At 36.7% G+C, this 19,924-nt stretch overlaps 1 non-coding gene and 1 pseudogene across 1 annotated transcript; one reads left to right on the top strand and one right to left on the bottom strand.

Annotated features, from left to right (window-relative positions):
- The first annotated feature begins 1,100 nt into the window (after positions 1-1,100).
- Positions 1,101-1,207, top strand: LOC134377403 (U6 spliceosomal RNA). Its single transcript, XR_010023451.1, has one exon. It is a non-coding gene; the product is annotated as a U6 spliceosomal RNA (small nuclear RNA).
- An 11,675-nt stretch (positions 1,208-12,882) lies between these two features.
- Positions 12,883-13,397, bottom strand: LOC134377078 (translationally-controlled tumor protein-like; annotated as a pseudogene).
- Between the last annotated feature and the right edge of the window lie 6,527 nt (positions 13,398-19,924).

Genomic DNA, 19,924 nt, shown 5'->3' with positions numbered 1-19,924 from the left:
TAGTATATATTTGATTATTAGTAAATGAAAATAATTTGAAAATGTTTACTAGCCATTTGTATTTTTTTTTTTGTTTGTGTTTTTCTTATGAACTTCTATGAGGCCTTTATATTTTCAACAGTAACCCTTTGCCGTCCTTTTGTTGCTATGGCCCCAGATTTACTATGTGCTTTCAAATTTTTTTGTGTGTTGTTTTTTTAGCTACAGACATTTAAAGTTTATACTGTATATTCAGATTACCACTGTTTCCTTTAAGATTATGAAGGACCTGAGATTTGAAACCAAGAAAATCTATCCCCATCTAGAAATTTGAGAAATATTACTTCTTTTTGGCTTTAATTTTCTTTCATTTAATTCTGTAAATCCATCTAGATTATATTTTAGTGTACAATGTGTATCTAAAGTATTTTTTCCCGGATAATTATAAAAAAGAATTGGTAGATTAAAAAAATCAAGTAGAAATTGTAAAAATGAAAAGTAGAATAAATTAAATAGAAATCTCAATAGAGTTTTTAAAGCAGTAGACTAAAAATGAATGAATAGAGAATTAGTAAATTGGAGGGCAGACTTTAGGAAATCACAGAATGCAGTACAAAGGGATAGACATGAAGTGTAAAGTTCAACTACTTGCCACACTTTTGGTGGAAGTTCCAGAAAGAGGAGATACAGAGAATGAGGTAGAAGATGGAGTCAATTTCCAAAGAGATAATGCCTAAGAATATTCTAACATCAAAACACACATTCTTATGATGGAAAAAAAAAAAAATCAATCACCAATAGGATCAACAAGAAAGTTTCATTCCTAATACATTGTAGTGAATTTGTAGAATATCAAATATAAAGGGAAAATATTAAGACTCCAGGGAAGAAATGCAGATTTGTAGATTGCCTGCAGAGAAGCAATTACCCTGACTGTAGGCTTAAATAAGAACAGAAGAGAGAAAATGGAATAATAGCTCTAAACTCCTGAGAGAAGAGAATAATGAAGCTAGAACTCTGTGTGAAGCTAAATGATCTTTCAAGAATGAGTAATAAATTTTAAAATTCTAATATAATGAGAGAGTTTACTGCCACAGACCCTTGCTGAAAGAAGTACTAAAGTGCTCACATCGGCAGCACATATACTAAAATTGGAACGATACAGAGAAGATTAGCATGGCCTCTGCGCAAGGATGACACACAAATTCGTGAAGTGTTCCATATTTCTGAAGCATCAAATCACCTATAAGGGAGCCCCAATCAGGCTAACATCAGACTTTTCATCACAAATCCTAAAAGCCAAAAAGGAATGGGATGATATATTCAAAATACTAAAAGACAGAGATTGCCAGCCAAGAATACTCTACCCTGCAAGGCTATCCTTCTGAAATGAAGGGCAAATAGTATATTTCTCAGACAAACAAAAACTGCAGGAGTTCACCACCACACAACCACCCTTACAAGAAATTCTCAAGGGAGTACTGGGTTTGGCTCCTGAAAAATAACTACCACTACCATAAAAACCCAAGAAAAATCAAAACCCACAAGTATAATAAAAATGGCATTCATGAAGAGAAAACAATCAAACAAAAACGCTATCTACAACCTAAGGAACCAACAAACAAAGAAAACAAACAGTAAATCAGAAAGCAAGGAACAAAAGACACCTAAGACAACCAGTCAATAAAATGCTAGGAATAAATCAACACTTTTCAAGAACAACTCTTAATGTAAAAGGCTTAAATTACCCAATCAAAAGACACAGACTGGCTGACTGGATTAAAAAGGAGGACCCAACTATATGCTGCCTACAAGAGACCACCTCACCCATAAAGATTCACATAGACTAAGAGTGAAAGGATGGAAAAAGATTTACCATGCAAACAGAAAAGAAAAACGAGCTGGAGTAGCTATTCTTATATCTGACAAAAAAGACTTTAAACTAAAAACCATTAGAAGAGACAATGAGGGACACTACGTAGTGATAAAAGGACTGATCCATCAAGAAGACATAACAATCATAAATATGTACACATCCAATGTTGGAGCAGCCACATTTATAAAACAAACTCTATTAGACCTAAAGAAGGAAATAGACACTAATACCATACTAGTAGGGGACCTGAACACCCCACTGTCAATATTTGACAGATCATCTAGGCAAAGAATTAGCAGAGAAACACAACATCTAAACCATACTCTCAACCAATTGGACTTGGCAGATATCTACAGAACATTCCATCCAACAACCTCAGAATATTCATTCTTCTCATCAGCACATGGATCATTCTCCAGGATAGATCACATATTAGGTCACAAGTCAAGTCTTAATAAATTCAAAAAAATTGGAATTATCCCATGTATTTTCTCAGACCACAATGGATTAAAACTAGAAATTAATAACAAATGAAACTCTGGAAACTATACAAACACAGGGAAATTAAACAACATTGTACTTAATGACATATGGGTCCAAGAAGAAATCAAGCAGGAAATCAAAAAATTTATTGAAACTAATGAAAATAATGATACATCATACCAAAACCCGTGGGATACTGCAAAAGCAGTATTAAGGGGGAAATTTATTGCATTAAATGCTCACCTCAGAAGAATGGAAAGATGGCAAGTGAACAACCTAACACTTCACCTTAAAGAACTAGAAAAACAAGAACAATCCAAACCTAAAGTTAGCAGACGGAAAGAAATCATTAAGATCAGAGCAGAACTGAATGAAATTGAAACCCAAAAAACAATACAAAAGATCAATGAATCAAAAAGTTGGTTTTTTGAAAAGATAAATAAAATTGACATACCATTAGCATGGCTAACAAGAAAAAGAAGAGAGAAGATTCAAATAACAAAAATTAGAAATGAAAAAGGTGATATTACAACTGATTCATCTGAAATACAAGGAATCATTCGAGACTACTATAAACAACTATACGCCAACAAATTGGAAAATCTGGAGGAAATGGATAAATTTCTGGACACACACAAGCTCCCAAAACTGAACCATGAAGATGTAGAAAATCTGAATAGACCAATAACAATAAAGGAGATTGAAGCTGTTATCAGAAGGCTCCCAACAAAAAAAGCCCAGGACCAGATGGATTCACAGCAGAATTTTACTAAACATTCAAATAGGAATTGACACCGATTCTTTACAAACTATTCCAAAAGATTGAAACAGACACAAATCTCCCAAACTCATTCTATGAAGCAAACATCATCCTGATACCAAAACCAGGTAAAGATATAACCAAAAAAGAAAACTACAGGCCGATATCCTTGATGAATATAGATGCAAAAATCCTCACTAAAATACTAGCAAACAGAATACAGCAACACATACATAAAATTATTCACTACGACCAAGTGGGATTCATCCCAGGGATGCAAGGTTGGTTTAACATATGCAAATCAATAAATGTGATACACCATATTAATAAACTCAAACACAAGGACCATATGATCATCTCTATAGATGCTGAAAAAGCATTTGATAAAATTCAGCACTCATTCATGACAAAGACCCTCTATAAGTTAGGTATAGATGGAAAGTATCACAACATAATTAAAGCCATATATGATAAACCCACTGCCAATATCATCCTGAATGGGGAAAAGCTGCAAGCTTTTCCTTTAAGAACAGGAACTAGACAAGGATGTCCACTCTCACCACTCCTATTCAACATAGTGTTGGAAGTACTAGCCAGAGCAATCAGAGAAGAGAAGGAAATAAAGGGCATCCAGATTGGAAAAGATGAAGTCAAACTGTCCCTGTTTGCAGATGACATGATCCTATATATTGACCAGCCTAAAGCCTCTACAAAAAAACTGCTGGAATTGATAAATGATTTCAGCACAGTAGCAGGATACAAAATCAACACACAAAAATCAGTAGCATTTCTTTTCTCCAATAGTGAACATGCAGAACAAGAAATCAAGAAAGCCTGCCCATTTACAATAGCCACCCAAAAAATAAAATACTTAGGAATTGAGTTAACCAAGGAGGTGAAAAATCTCTATAATGAGAACTCCAAACCACTGCTGAGAGAAATTAGAGAGGATACAAGAAGAAGGAAAGATATCCCATGCTCTTGGATTGGAAGAATCAACATAGTGAAAATGTCCATACTACCCAAAGTGATATACAAATTCAATGCAATCCCCATCAAAATTCCAAAGACATTTTTCTCAGAAATGGAAAGAACTATCCAGACATTTATATGGAATAATAAAAGACCACGCATAGCCAAAGCAATGCTGAGCAAAAAAAATAAAGCTGGAGGCATAACACTACCCGACTTTAAGCTATACTACAAAGCTATAATAATCAAAACAGTATGGTACTGGCATAAAAACAGACACACTGACCAATGGAATAGAATAGAGAATCCAGAAATCAACCCACACACTTACTGCCATCTGATCTTTGACAAAGGCACCAAGCCAAACACTGGGAAAGAGACTGCCTCTTCAGCAAATGGTGCTGGGATAACTGGATATCCATATGCAGGAGAATGAAACTAGACCCATACCTCTCACCATATACTAAAATCAACTCAAAATGGATCAAGGATTTGAATATACACCCTGAAACAATAAAACTTCTTAAAGAAAACATAGGAGGAACACTTCAGGAAATAGGACTGGACACAGACTTCATGAATATGACCCCAAAAGCACCGACAACCAAAGGAAAAATAAACAAATGGGATTATATCAAACTAAAGAGCTTCTGCACAGCAAAAGAAACAATTAACAGAGTTAAAAGACAACCAACAGAGTGGGAGAAAATATTTGCAAAACATACATCTGACAAAGGATTAATATCCAGAATATACAAGGAACTCAAACAACTTTACAAGAAAAAAACAAGCAACCCAATTAAAAAATGGGCAAAAGAGCTAAGTAGGCATTTCTCTAAGTAAGATATACAAATGGCCAACAGACATATGAAAAAATGCTCAACATCACTCAGCATCCGGGAAATGCAAATCAAAACTACACTGAGATACCATCTAACCCCAGTTAGGATGGCTAAAATCCAAAAGACTCTGAACGATAAATGCTGGCGAGGCTGCGGAGAAAAAGGAACTCTCATACATTGTTGGTGGGACTGCAAAATGGTGCAGCCTCTATGGAAAATGGTATGGAGGTTCCTCAAGCAATTGCAGATAGATCTACCATATGACCCAGCTATCCCACTGTTGGGAATATACCCAGAGGAATGGAAATCATCAAGTTGAAGGTATACCTGTTCCCCAATGTTCATTGCAGCACTCTTTACAATAGCCAAGAGTTGGAACCAGCCCAAATGTCCATCATCGGATGAGTGGATATGGAAAATGTGGTACATCTACACAATGGAATACTACTCAGCTATAAAAACGAATGAAATACTGCCATTTGCAACAACATGGATGGACTTTGAGAGAATTATATTAAGTGAAACAAGTCAGGCACAGAAAGAGAAATACCACATGTTCTCACTTATTGGTGGGAGCTAAAAATAAATAAATTCACACACACACACACACACACACACACACACACACACAAAACCGGGGGAGAAAGAAGATATAACAACTACAATTCCTTGAAGTTGATACGACAAGCAAACAGAAAGGACATTGTTGGGTGGGAGGGAGGAGATGGAGGAGGGAGGGAGGTTTTGATAATGGGCCACAATAATCAACCGCATTGTATATTGACAAAATAAAATTTAAAAAAAAAAAGAACTACTAAAAAATGTACTTCAGCACGACAGAAAATAAACCCTTCTAATAAAGCAAGGATGAGCAAAGAAATCAGTACATTGTATTATATATCTAAATAGTACTAGCTGTTTTTTTTTAAAAGTATGTTTTTCTGTTAATAAAACTTTAGAAGTCACATGGGCAACAGTAACACAAGCAAGATGAAAGCATCAGAAGGAAGCTGAAGTCTGCTCCAGTCTTTATCTTGTTAGAAAGGAGGTTAGAGATGTTAACTTTACATTCGATTAGGAGATACTAGAGTTAAAAATGTATGTGATTATCTTCTAAAGAATAAAGACACTATCTACAATTTTTCATTCGGTGGAAGGGAAAGAGAGAAAAAATTGTTAAAAGAAAAACTTTGGGTAAATTAATTTAACAGAGTTTATTTAAACATGAATGAATCAAGCAGCACTCAGAACCAGAAGAGGTTCTAAGTAAGAGCTCCTCCCAGCAGTGTGAGCAGCATGCTTTTGCAAGTCAAACATGGAAGCAAAGAAGAAAAATCACCTGACTGGCTGTAGGTATGTGTGTATTTGTCTTATTTGATCAGTGGTTGCCTGTGACTGGCTGAAGCTTAGCTGTTTGTGTTTGGCTGGAACCTGGCTATTTGTTACAAAAATATACTCCTAAATAGGTTGTGGTTTGTTACATAGGAACTCAAAGTACAGAGATGGCCTCAGGCTAATGGCCTCCTGTTTATTTAATTTAGTGGAAAACTGTCAATTCAATAGAGGACAAAAAAAGAGAAGAGAAGGAGCAAAGAATAACGAGCATGATAAATAGAAAATACCAAATAATACTAAATAAAATGGTAGATATACACTGAAAAACAATCTTAATAAATGCAAAAAAATTAATTTTTTTACTTACTACTGAAAACTATGAGATTATCTCTGAAAAAAATTGATATATTGTATATAAGAGACATATCTAAAATAAAAAACATAGAAAGTTTGTAAGTAAAAAGTAGGAAAAGATATACATTGAATTAATATCCGAAATAAAGCTGAGATAGCAATACTGATATCAAATGAAATAGAATTTAAGGCTAAAAGTAAGTATATTACTATTTCTAAAAGTAGCAGAAAAAAAGTTCAAGGAGATAATAGCAATTATGAATAAGTACACATGGATTAACATAGCTTTGAAATACAAAAATAAAACTGAAAGAAAAATTTACCAATTTCTTTAATCTACAACTAAAGGAGACTTTAACATGTGTCTCCTAAAAACTAGTCAGGAAGAGAGAATCATTAGAAATTATATGGATTATTTGAAAAAGCAGTTAGCAAACGATTTAATAGGCACAAAACAAGTGTACACAAATTCCAAATTGATATAGTGGTACATTGATGGAAACTGTATTAAATAGTTTGTGGCTTAAAGGAAATCACACTGAAAATTTTAAAAATTAGAAAAGAGCACTACATAATAAAAAACTTGGAGGATGAAGTTAAATCGATATATATAGGGAAATTTGCAGCATTACATGTGCATCCTAGAAAACAAGGCTGACATTGTTTAACTTAACATTTAACTGAAAGAAACTAAAGAACAATAGAAAAAAACTCAAGAAAAGAATCAAGAAATAAAGATATAATTACATATTAATAAAAAATAACATGAATTTAAAAATCCAGTAGAAATCATGAAAGAAAACCAAAACAAATCTAATTATTTTACTTATTTTTGTTTAGTTTTTGTGGAAATTTCCAAACATTAATAAAAGTAGTGAATGATATAATGAACCCTATTTACTGTGCTTCAATAATTACCATATTATGGGCAATATTATTTCATATATACTCCCAGTCACTCTTCTACTCTTTACTTTATTATTTTAAAGTAAATCCTAGGCATCTTATCACTAAAATCTGGTTTTGGGGTAGATAAAATCTAGTAGAGCAAAGTTTTAACAACAGTCATGATTTTAAAAATAGAAGGCACAATATATATTAGGGATTAAAAAAACAAGGTACTGTAAAGGCTTCAAAATATCGTGAGTACTATAACACCCTTATGCCAATAATTTTGAGAATTTGAAACAAAGTATAATTTTCCAGGAATATGTAAGTTAAGGAACTAGAAAAACAAGAACAACCCACACCCCAAATCAGTAGAAGGAGAGAAATAATAAAGGGAAGAGCAGAAATAAATGAATTAGAGATTTTTAAAAAATACAAAAGACTGATGAAACAAAGAGCTGGTGTTTCAAAAAGATAAACAAAATCGATAAATCTTTAGCTAGACTAATGAAGAAAAAAAGCCAAAACCCAAATAAGTTAAATCAGAGATGAAAAGGAGACAGGAGACATTGCAACTAATACCACAGAAATACAACTAGTACCGCAGAAATACAGATAGTAAGAGACGACTATGAACAACTCTATGCTAACAAACTGGAAAACCTAGATGAATTCCTCGACACATACAATTTACCAAAGTTAGATCATGAAGAACTAGAAAACCTAAACACCAATAATGAGTAATGAGATTGAAGCAGTAATAAAAAGCCTCCCAACAAAGAAAACCCCAGAATCAGGCTTCATGTACAAATTCTAAAACAAACGTTTAAAGAACTAATAGCAATTCTTCTCAAACTCTTCCAAAAAATTGAGGAGGAGGGAATACTTCCTAACACATTCTACGAGGCCAGCATTACCTTCATACTGAAACCAGAAAAAGACAAAATAAAAAAAGAAAACTATAGACCAGTATCCCTAATGAACACAGATGCGAAGATCCTCCACCAAATACCAGCAAACAGAATCCAACAGCACATTAAAAAGATCGTTCACCGCGATCAAGTGGGATTCACTCAGAGATGCAAGGATTGTTCAACATACACAAATCAGTAAATATAATACATCACATCAATAGAACGAAGGGAAAAAACATGATCATTTCAATAGATGTGGGAAAGCATCTGATAAAATCCAGATAAAATCCCACTCATGATAAGAACACTCAACAAATTAGGTATAGAAGGAATGGACCTCAGCACAGTAAAGGCCATATGACAAACCCACAGCTAATATACTGAATGGACCAAAATTGGAAGCTTTTCCTCTAATATTTGGAACAATACAAAGATGCCCACTTTCCTCACTCTTGTTCAACATAGTCCCAGAAGTCCAAGCCAGTGCAATAAGGCAAGAGAAAGCAATAAAGGGCATCCAAATCAGAAAGGAGGAAGTCACTAAGAAGAGCAACCTCAAAGCAATTAACTTGAGACACAACAGAGAACATATGCCAAATCCTTTCAGAGAAAAAAAGGCATTATATGTCGGTCCTGAAAAATGTCTGTCCTGTTGTCTTTCTGTTCCTTATCTTTCTCAACAATCAATGGCAGTATATCTCCCCATTCATCTGGAACAATGTCACATTCATGTGATGACTCATTTATGAGTGCATTGGTGGTATAGTGGTGAGCATAGCTACTTTCCAAATATGACGACTCATTTGATTACCCTATAGAAATATGTTGTCAATTCTTTGTATTCCGTAAGCCTTACTCCTTAAAAATAAATAAATAAATAAATAAACTTAGACACAGAAAAAAAAAAAGGAGGAAGTTAAACTACCCCTACTTGCAGATGACAGATGACATGATCATACACATAGAAAACCTTAAGGACTCCATCAGAAAATTACTAGAACTAATAAGCGAATTCAGTATGGTGGCAGGATACAAAATCAATGCACAAAAATCAATCAATAGCTTTCTTATATGCCAATAGCATAATAGCTGAAGAAGAAATCAAGAAAGTAATCCCATGCATAATAGCCACCCCAAAAATGAAATACTTAAGAGTAAATTTAATAAAGGAGGTGAAAGACCTCTATAAAAAAAACTATAAAACATTGGTGAAAGAAATTGGAAAGGACACAAATAAATGGAAAGACAGTCCATGTTCATGGATTGGAAGAATGAACATCATCAAAATGTCCATATTACCCCAAATGATCTACATGTTCAATGCAATCACTATCAAAAAACCAATGACACTCTTTACAGAAATTTTTAAAAATCTTAAAATTTGTATAGAACCACAAAAGACCCCATATAGTTAAAGCAATTTTGAGAAAAAGAACAAAGTTGGAGGCATCATACTACCTGACTTCGAAGTATACTATAAAATTGTAGGAACCAAAACAGCATGGTACTGGCATAAAAATAGACAAATAGACCAATGGAGCAGAATAGAGAGCCCAGAGACAAACCCCACACACTTACAGCCAACTGATTTTCAACAGGTACCAAAAATATTCAGCAGGGAAAGGACAGCCTCTTCAATAAATTGAGCTGGGAAAATTGGATATCTACATTCAGAGGATTGAAACTAGACCTCTATCTCTTACTATACACAAAAATCAACTCAAAATAGATTAAAGACCTAAATTTAAGACCAGAAATTCTGAAATTACTAGAAGAAAACAGGGGAAATGCTCCACAAAATGGGAGTGGGCAGCACATTTTTGAGCAAGACTACAAAGGCACAGGCAACGAAATTAAAAATACACAAATGGGGGCCAGCCCCGTGGCTCACTCAGGAGAGTGCAGCACTGGTAGCACTGAGGCCGCCGGTTCGGATCCTATATAGGGATGGCCTGTGTGCTCACTGGCTGAGTGTGGTGCAGACGACACCGAGCCAAGGGTTGTGATCCCCTTATAGGTAAGAAAAAAAAAATACACAAATGGGACTACATCGAACTAAAAAACTTCTGCATAGCAAAGGACACTATCAACAAAGTGAAGAGACATCCTACAGAATGGGAGAAAGTGTTTGCAAACAGCAAATCAGACAAGGGGCTCATATCTAGACTACATAAGAACATCAAACAACTCAACAGCAAAAGAACAAATAACCCAATTAAAAAATGGGCAAAGGACCTGAACAGATATTTTTCAAAGAAAACATACAAATGGCCAACAAGTATGTGAAAAAGTGCTCAAAATCACTAATCATCAGGGAAATGCAAATTAAAATCACAATGAGGTATCATCTCACTCCACTTAGAATGGCTATTATCAACAAGACAGAAAAAAACAAATGCTGTTGAGGATGCAGAGAAAAGAGAACTCTCCTACACTGCTGGTGGGAATGTAAATTACCACAGCCATTGTGGAAAACAGTACGGAGGTTCCTCAGAGAAGTAAAAATAGAGTGTCCTTATGACCCAGCTATCCCACCACTGGGTATATACCCAAAGGAAATAAAATCAATATATCACAAAGATACCTGTACTCCCATGTTTATCACAGCACTATTCACAATAGCCAAGAGGTGGTATCAACCTAAATATCCATCAGTGGATGACTGGACTAAAAAAAAGTGTGGTATACATACACAATGGAATATTATTCAGATATATATATATATATATATATATATATATGATATGCTATCATTTGCAGCAACATGGATGAAACTGGAAACCATCAATGTTAAGTGAAATAAGTCAGGCACAGAAAGACAAATACCACATGATTTCACTCATACGTGGAATTAAAAAAAGAAAGTTGCTCTAGTAGAAGTAGAGAGTAGAATAATGGCTACCACAGGCTGAGAGGGGAGGTGGCGGGGGAAGGAGAAGTGGGGAACTGATGAGTACAAAACTGTGCTATCTACCATGAGTGAATCAGTGTGCAGTATATGCATGTATTGAGACAACATGCTGTACCCCACAAACATGTACAAGTAAATATTAAAATTTTTAAAAAATTTACCCAAGAAAAAGATAATACAATGTTATGATTATGAGCACAGATTTTACAGCCAGAACCCAGACTTCCTGGGTTAGATTTTGCCTCTACTATTTACCATGAGCTTGAGCAATCTACCTAATCCCTCTTTGCCTCAGTTTCCTCATATACAGAATGGTAATCAGAATTGCACCTAGCTCATAAGACAGTTGTATTGATTAAATAAATATTAGTTGTTGAAATGCTTAGATTAGAAGGGAGCCTGGAACTGTGTTACCTATTGCCAATATGGTAATAACAAAATAACAAGATAACAAAATAACACAATACAAGAAATTGCATCAGTAGTCAAAAATGTATGCCCTAAAAAGGAAACAGAGTCAGAAATCTTTACAGCTGAGTTTTATAACAGTCACAGAACAGATAATTCCCATCTTACACAAACTGTTCCAGATAATAGATAAAGACAAAGCCATACAGCTTATTTTATGAGATAATATAATTTGATTCCAAAACCAGTCAAAGACAGTATAAAAAAGAAACTACACGCCAACCTCATTTACAAACATAGACATAAAAAAGTCTAAGCAAAATAATAGCAAATCCTGCTTAGCAGTATAGAAGACTAGGTTTTAAAAATAAGATCAAGCATGGTTTATCCCAGGAATGCACAGAAGGTTTAACTTTAGAAAATCTATCAATGCAATTTACCTCATAGAAGCTTACAAGAGACAATCCACATGATTACTGAAATAGGCACAGACCAAGCATTCAGAAAAATTTAGTACTCATTTGTGATTAAAAGACAATTCTTAACAAAGTATAAATAGAAGGAAAATTGAATATCTTTGTCCCCCCAAAAAGGCATCAAACAAAAACCTACATGATGTAATAAATTGTATCATATATTATAAATAAGTATTGAAAAGCTTTTCCATCAAAGTCAGGAACAAGACAAAGATATCCATTACCACAACTATTATCAATATCCTGCTAGAGGTTCTAGGCAATAAAGCAATGGAGTTATAGGGATCAAAAAAATGAGACAAAATTATCATTATTTCTTCATGGTATAGTTGTCTATTTATAAAATCTAATAGATCCTACAGGACTAATAAAATTACTCAACAGATAAATCATATAAAATTACCTTCAAAAGCCAATAGCACTTCTATAAGCCAGTATTTAGACAAATTGGGAGAATAATATACATACATATATATTTAGTTTAAATGCATTTTATTTTTAGACAACCTACACGACATGTTCTTTTCTTAAAAACAATGCCTCCATTCCAAATAAATCATGGTCAGAATAAATGAAGACCTCAAGATGACATCAGTCCCATCTGTCTTGAGTCCTGGTGTAATGTGGACGACAAGCAGCAGCCAGTGATCGCAGGTGATAGATCCAAAGTAATCGCCTAATTTGTTAACATTTTTCCATTTCTGAACCATCCTTAAAATCATATATGGGGTCACACCATCCACACGGTAGGACAGCAAAGCAACCATGCCATCTGGATTCATGTTTTTACCAATAAAGAACTGGTAGTTTTTGAAATTAGCAAGGATGTGCTTGATCTGTTCTGCAGCCCCTGTCATAAAAGGCTTTACTCTTTTTGGTCTCTGTTCTTCGAGTGTGCCTTTGACTGATTTCCTGTAATCTTTGATGTACTTCTTGTAGGCTTCTTTTGTGAAGCTGATTTCCTGCAAGTGATGGTTCATGACACAGTCCACTCCAGTGCCTACTCTGCTTTCTGGTACCTTTGTCCTCAGGGCCTTCAGCGGAGGCATTTCCACCAATGAGTGACTTTTCTATGTTGCCGTCTGTCCGACCGACCATCTTCCCCTCCACCTCCAGGCACAGCCCATCTGCGATCTCCGGAGCTTGCAAATGTCAGAGAACATCTCATTATGGTTGATGAGGTCCTGGTAGATAATCATGATGGTGACTGGAGGGGGTGGGGAGAGCAGGAGGAAAAAAGAAAAATCTAATTTAGCCATACAAAGAATTTGATGCCTAGAGTAAACAAAACAAAAGATTTGTTAATTTTTTTTGCTGAGAAAATTTTAAAACTTAACTGGAGAACATATAAGAAGACAGATAAACTATGCTCACGAATAGAAGATTCAATATGGTAAAGATGGTAATTTTCTCCCAAATAATTTCAATGCAATTCCAATATAAAGCCTAACATAGTTCCCCACATAATTTAAGCTTATTTTAAAATTTATGGGACAGAATAAAAGTCTAAAAATATTCAATACAATGCTGACAAACAAGAAGGATTGCTTATTCTACTGGGTATCATAGTTTGTTATAATGCTAATTAAGTAAAACAGTGTGGTTTTGGCTGGGCCATAGATAAAGTATCAGTTGAACAGATTAGAAATCCCAGAAACAAGTCACCGCATTTACAGACACTTGTTATTTAATGGAGCTGGCATTACAGATAAGAGGGGAAAGGGTAAACTATTCAACAAAAGGTGTTGGGATAGCTAGGCTTCCTACAGAAAGAAAATTAGTTTCTTATCTTATATGAAAAACAAAAAGAAATTTTATGTAGATTAAAGACCTAAACATAAAAAACAACAACAAAATTTTAACAACTAGAGGCAAATATAAAGAATATCTTTAAGATATTAACATAGGAGAAAACTTCTTAAGCACTAAATAAAAAAAGCATAAATTTTATAGGAAATGACTGATAACCTTGAAATGTCAACTTGCGAGTGACAAAGTAGACAATAGTAATGCTAAAAGATAAACAGCAGACTGGAACAGTATCTCTGTGATACATACAACAGGAAAAGGATTATTACTCAAAATGGTTTTTAAAAAGCTTTATAATTAATAAGGATACGAGGCAAAAACACCCAATAGAAAAATGGGCCAGAAAAAGTGAATAAGCATTTCACAGAAAAGGAAACTAAATGATTAGCAAATATATGAGATGGTGCTTGAGTTCATCAGTGACACGAGAAATTCAAAATAAAATACCCATAAGATTTAATTTCACTCTCATAAGATTGGGGGGGAAAGTCTGTTAATGACAATTGTTGAGAATGTGGAGAAATAAACTTTTAAACATTGCTGCTGGGAGTGTGAACTGATTCAATCATATTGAAAAGCCCAGCAATTCTATCTCTGTGTATATACTTTAGAAAATCTCTTGTATTTGTGAACAAGAAGAGAATGAATAAAATATGCTGTAGTCATACTACAGAATACTATATAGCAATGAAAAGAAATGATCTAGCTAGGACTATGTAGATCTATATGAATAGTTCTCAGAAACAATGTTGAGTGAAAAAAAATAGTTATGGTATATAGATCTCATTCATGGAAAAATAACCTAAAAATACACATAAAATACTATCTATTTTCTTGGTTTTATAGGTGTGCATGCGTATATATATATAAAGAAAAAGTGGAAATGGAAGATTGCATACTAAATTTAAGACAGTGATTGCATCTATGAGGCAGGGAGGATTGTGAGACTATAAATAGGGATGCTGAATAAAGGGAATTTAATTTCAATTTTATTAGTTTTTTAAAAAATTAATCAGAAATCAGAAATTTGACAAGTGTCATTCCTGGGTCGAGGATATGTGTGTGTTTGTCATATTATTCTTTGTTCTTTTTGGTAACTTAAAATTTTACCAAAATTAAAATTATAATTAAAACCAAAACAGACAACTCCAGTCTAATAACGAGAAAAACATCAGACAAATCCCAATTGAAGGGTAGTCTACAAAATGCCTGAGCAGTACTCCCCAAATCTGTCAAGGTCATCAAAAACAAGAAAAGACTGAGAAATATTCACAACCAAGAGGAGCCCAAGGAGACATGATAATGAAGTATAAGATGATATTCTGGATCTGATCCTGGAACAGAAAAAAAACATTAGGTAATATCTAAGGAAATCTGAATAAAGTATGAGTTTTTGTTAACAATAATGTGTCAATATCAGTACAATAATTGTGACAAATGCATCATGCTAATAATGTAAGATGTTAATGGGAGGCTGGGTGTGGGGTATATGAGAACTCTTTGCACTATCTTTGCGACTTTTCTTTAAATCTAGAATTATTCTAAAATAAAAAGTTTATTTAAAAAACAATTTGTTACAGTGTTATTCCAATTGTGTGTGTGTGTGTGTGTGTGTACAAAAAAAGATGAGCAGAATGTTTATCAAAAATATCAATGACTAGGTCTGAATGGTGTGATTATGGGTGGCTTTCATTTCACTTTCGTTCTTTTGTTTTTCAAACTCCTGCCATCTAATGTATGACAAGCATGATATATTGATACATTTCAACTATTAGGAACATTATCAAGACGCTGACATTGTTTCTATCATGGGAATTACTGGTCCCATCCTCTTGACACCTGTTTCCTATATTTGCCTGGGACGCTTGCTAAAAGTGCAGAACTCTAAACCCTGTACTAGAAATTTCCAGGGAAGAAGCTTGAGAATCTATTTTCTTTTTCATTTTTTAAAAAAATTTTTTATTGAATCAAAATTGATTATACATATTTTGGGAGTTCAACACTGAGATATGTTGATCAAATCAATATTACTAGCATATATATTGTTACAAATCGTAATTATTCTTTATGCCCCTTGTCCAATCTCTCCCTATCTCCCCTCCCTCCTCCCTCCCCCCCAATTACCCTAGATTTCTTCTCTCCCTCTGAAAGAGTAATGGTTATTCTGTTGATTTGTTGCCTAGATGATCTGTCCAATGCTGAGAGGTGTGATCAGGTCCCCCAATATTATCATAGAGCAGATGCTTCTTCTGTCACTCTGAAATGGGCTTTGTGGAGAGAGACATCCTCTTCTTTTCTTTATCTTTGCTGGCGACTCTCCTTGTGTCAATGCACTCCAGTGGCTGGCGGACCATCTGTGTGATGGTTATGGTGTCTAGCCACTTTCATGGCAGCCATGGTCACTGTGGTGGCTGTGGTGGGCCACCCACATGGAGGTGATGTTTTTGGCATTCTCCTGGGTGCTGGCCGTATGCCTGGTTGTGGGGAGTATATGGTCCCCACTCCATACCTTGGGTCCCTGGGTGGGCCCCAAGGTGCTAGTGTGGTGTGCCAGGTTGTGGGAGGGGGGTCTGGTCCCCTAGTCCATACCTTGGGTCCCTGGGTGGGCATGGAGATACTGTATGCCTGGTTGTGGGAGGGGTCCGGTCCCCTTCTCTATGCCTTGGGTTCGTGGGCAGGTCCCAAAGCACTGGCGCAGTGTGCTTGGTTGTGGGAGGGGGGGTCCAGTTCCCTTCTCCATGCCTTAGGTCCATGGGCATGGCCTGAGGCACTGGTGCGGTGTGCCTGGTTGTAGGAAGGGTGTCCAGTCCCATTCTCCATGCCTCAGTTCCCTGGGAGGGCCCTGAGATGCTGGCACGGTGTGCCTGGTTGTGGGAGGGGGTTCTGGTCCACTTCTCCATGCCTCGGGTCCCCAGGTGGGTGCTGAGGTGCTGGAGGTATGCCTGGATGTGAGAGTGGGATCTGGTCCCCGGCTCCATACCTCATGTCCCCTGGTGGGTCCCAAGGTGCTGGTGGTATTCCAGGGCCAGAGCTAATTTTTCGTCCTTTGCTTCTAACATGGGGGAACTTCCTGTGGGAACCAGTACTTGAGCTGTGTGGTTGAGATAAATTGCTGCTTTGTTGCTGTTTCCCTAGGGAAGGCTTTTTGTGCAGCTCAGGGTTTAATGGTTGATCTTATAGGTACTTCTGGGTCTCCAGAGACCTGGTGGATCTGGGTTATATAGAAACTCTGGTCTGGGCCTGAGTTTTTTCATCAAACTGTACCCCATGCAATTCTATATTCCTGACCAGTCTCCTCTGAGTGGTCCTGTGCTGATTGGGGGGCAGATTGGATGTCCTTGCTGTGTCCCAGTGTTTTCCCGGTGGGCCCGTCTCCCCCACCGCCTGTGCTCCAAACACTTCCCATGGGACGGGCCCTGGGACGGGTCCTGCACCAGTCCCTTGTGATGACTCACCAGCCTCTGAATGGCTCCCTTTTTTTCACTTCTTGTGGCTCCTCGGTCCTGCGTGGGTCCACGGGAACCCTATTAATGGTCTTGCTGTCCTGGGGGCCACCAAGGCCCTCTTCTCCCCTGCCGCCTCCAAGTAACTCCATCTGAAAGGCACAGCTGCGGCTTCTGCCGGCTCCTGCTCCATGTGCTCAGCAGCTTGAGCCTTAAAGCGGCCATGGCCTGAAACGCTCAGAGCAGCTTTTTCTTTCTCTCATCATGGTTTCTCCCGCCTTCATGAACTCTGTAGGTCTCTCCTCCTCTTCCCCTGAGATCCAGCGGCCCCAGCTTGGCTGATGTTACATTTTTATAGTTGTAAATTGGTTGCTTTGTGGGAAAGAGTGACGCTGGAGACTGTCTATTCTGCCATCCTGACCAGATGAGAATTTATTTTTTAAAAAGCCTCTAGGTGATTTTTTTTTGTGTGGTGGTTGTTCAGATAAGCTTAGGAAACTGACTAAGCTAATTGTCACATAAACTGTAAAACTCAACTCAGTATCAGCTCTACTGTCAAGCTTTCTCTACCCATCTCAGGCAATTAGAATCTCTTCTCTGTGCCCTCACTATGGCACACACAGAATCCCATTATTGCTGTTCTTGCAATGTCTGGGTTGGCCGGTTAGCTCTGTTGGTTAGAGTTCAGCCTTGTAATACCAAGGCTAAGGGTTTGGGTCCCCATTCCAGCCAGCTACCAAAAAACCCCCCCCCAAAACAATGTATTGTAGTCAGTTGTTTACACATTTGTCTCCCTGTTGTTTTGCATATTTTCTGTGATCTCATTGAACAGTAGCATATGTAACATAGCTCTCAATACATGTTTTCTGGATAAATGGCAGAATAGATAGATGGACGGGCTGCTTTTGAATAAATTGGGTGATTCTGAGAATGACACCAGCATCTATCTTCAAGCCCCTCAATAATGGCATACCTGGTTGCTTTTTAACGGGCGGGATCAGCCTCTTTTATCATCTCTATAGAATGAAGCACGGTAATATTCAATTTATTCCAAAATATATTGCTTTAGGCTTAGATAATGGTCAGAGAAAACGGAAGTGTGAACATGTTTTTAAATTATCTGGGGAACTGTTCAAACACAAATTTGCATTTGGTAAGTAGTGCTTACACTGGGCCAGGCTATTCAGTGTCTGTGCTATCCAATATGGCAGCCTCTAGCCATATGTGGCCTTTGAAATTTAAATTTAAAGTAATTAAAACTAAATGAAATAAAAAATTTAGTTTTTCAATCACACATTTCAAGTGCTCAAAGGTCACATGTTATAATTGCTACTGTATTGGAAAGTGCAGACATAGGACATTTCCATCATCACAGAAAGTTCTATAGGAGAGGATGACATCGACTATTACTCTTTGTCCTTCAAGATCCAAATCAGATAGCTTCTCTTGTCTAAGACCTTCCCTCATCCCTCCGAGCAAAGTTCTGTTTGGTTCACAGTGCCAGACATGTCCTGGACACCAAGAATTCAGAGATGAAGAAAATGTGGCTGCTTCCCTGGAAGAGCTTTAAAGCAGGGATTCACGACCGGAGCAATTTTGCTGCCCACAGAATATTTGGCAATGTCCGGAAACAGTTTTGATTGTTATAACTAGTGGTGTGTGTGTGTGTGTGTGTGTGTGCGCGTGTGTGTGTGTGTGCGTGTGTGTGGTGTGCACATGTGCACTACTGGCATGTAGTGGGCAAGGTTAGGGACGGATAATGACAACGCAACATGGAAAGTGAACAGAGAGGGGATGCACACAGAAATGGGGTCAGGATTACTCTCGAGCTAAGTCTGGAAAGACCTGAATGGTTAGTCGCTCCTTCTTCAATCTCATAATACTTTTCCCACTCTCCTTTACATCTTTAACAGTGCTCTGTATTTTAACCATTAGTTTATACATACTTCTCCCCTGTTAGACTGGGAAGTCTTCAAGAGCACACACTGTGTTTAATGAAGTAGGCCGAGGACTCTGTTCAGTGCTTGGACCACATGGTAGACATACAAAAAAGTTTGCACGGGTGGACAATCATAGGTGAATATAATCTCCCTCACCTCTCCCCAAACAGATGTATCCTCATGTGAATTATTTTGCTACCTATAGAAGCATTTGCTAAAACAAGGTATAGCAATCTGTTGAGTAAAATTTGTCACTAGAGTTTATATTTCAGAAAGAGCCCTGTCCTCGGGCAGTTGTCCCTGAGAGATGAGTTGGGGGGATTATCTCACGGACCTTAGTGTCTTAAAATGCTCCACATACTGGTCTTCCTGACAGCATCATTTTATCATGCAGTATACTGTCAAGTCAGGACAGCCAATGCTGAAAACAGAGTGACAATTTCCCTTCAAGATGCAATGTATTTGGAGCCAGGGGCCAGGAGGACAGTAACTCCGCAGAGAAGAGATGTCAAGCCCTAATTTAATGTAGCAGTT

The sequence above is a fragment of the Cynocephalus volans genome, chromosome 4 (genome assembly GCF_027409185.1).
Source record: "Cynocephalus volans isolate mCynVol1 chromosome 4, mCynVol1.pri, whole genome shotgun sequence".
NCBI lineage: Eukaryota > Metazoa > Chordata > Mammalia > Dermoptera > Cynocephalidae > Cynocephalus > Cynocephalus volans.
This window is presented reverse-complemented; position numbering and strand designations above follow the sequence as displayed.